This window comes from Manacus vitellinus, unplaced genomic scaffold, assembly GCF_001715985.3.
Source record: "Manacus vitellinus isolate BGI_N305 unplaced genomic scaffold, ASM171598v3 scaffold_4_pilon, whole genome shotgun sequence".
Lineage (NCBI taxonomy): Eukaryota > Metazoa > Chordata > Aves > Passeriformes > Pipridae > Manacus > Manacus vitellinus.
The window spans coordinates 43,300,355-43,301,856 of NW_021940604.1; positions in this window are offsets into that span (position 1 = coordinate 43,300,355).

The following is a 1,502-nucleotide window of genomic DNA, read 5'->3' on the forward strand; positions in this document are numbered from 1 at the left end:
GGTGATGCACAGAGTGGCCTCCCAGGTGCAGAAGGGTGTGCATAAACTGCAGCTACAAACTGGACTCCAAGATAAGAGAAGAGGCTGATAAGAGGCAAATCCTGCAAAGTGGGATAGTCCTTCTTGTCATGCCAATGTCCTCCCTTACATCATGACTCAGCTGTAAAAACCCTCTGGGAAGTACCGAAGACATTCACATGTAGCCTGAACTGTTCATCTTGGATGATGGACCATAAGGGGGCTTGTCTGATTCAACTACACTGACCTAAGTGACAGCTGAAACATCTTAGAAGGTGTCAAAGACTCGTGAAATGTCCCATGATCCAGTATTACATCATCCAGGGGAGGTACAGGGAGCGTTTCCATGTAGCCTCCACATAATATAAACCCCATGAAACCAGAGTTTTCTGGACTCTTTCCCCTCACCACTTGGCAGATACAGAGAAGACCAGAAGAAAAGGACCAAACGGATGTTGTCAGAATCTATGGAGTGGTGATATCTTTTTTCTACTTAATCTGTTTCACTGTCACTCTCACTCCTCCATCTCCTCCTTTCCCCTATCTCTCTCTCCCTCCTTGAACCCTTCATTTACTGCTAAATAAAATCCATACTATTGACTTTGGCATGTGGTCTTGCTTGCACCTTATTTCCGGCAGAGGAATCTCTCTAATAACTTTAATAATTGGATCCTAACACTCTCCCTTTCTGTTACTTCTGAGTTTCTAATCTGTGATTATCTAGGCTTCAATTTTGTGTTCTCAGAGTTTGTCAGGGTCATTTTGGAAAAGCAGTTGTATTTTCTTCTTTTCTGGTCATACTGCAAGGAATATGGCTCTTGTTAATTGGGTAGTTATGTAAAAGCTTTTTTTATCTTCTTTTATCCAGCGGGATAACATCAGTTCTATTCTTTAGGAGAGCGGAAGGAACTGGCTCTTTGCAGCTTTCTTCCTTTTTACCCTTTGGTAAAACATTAAAATATCTCCTTCTTTATGCTGCTCCTTTTGTCCAGAACACCCACGTCTCTCCCTGGCCCATGCCTAGCAGTAGGCCCTTCACCCTACCATGAAAAGCCTTGTTTACTCCTTGTTGTGAGCTGCCAGCCCCACTGGTTTTTTTCCTTGGACAACTTACCAAGTCAGCAGAATAGACAAGCACAAAATACAGCGTGATCTGCAGTGTTGCACCAGTGACAGGGAGAGCAGCTGCTCTTGTTGGGCTCTGTGTACCTGCCCACGTGCTTCAACACCTCCCAAACAGCTGCAGCTGTGCAATATTGGCTGTGGTAACTTTAAGGTTAGAGAACCCTTCTAAGGTTGGCCAACTCCTTCCCCAACTAAAACTGACAAGCTTTACAGAAGCTGGCTTCAGAAGAGTTATTAAAGAAAAAAAGAGAAAAAGAAAAAAACAAGTGAGAGAAAAATCCCAACTTTTTAGAGTGTACAACAGAGGCCAATGTAAGAAAAGGCCCAGAAGACAGTAAGGGCAGTAAAACAGAACTAAG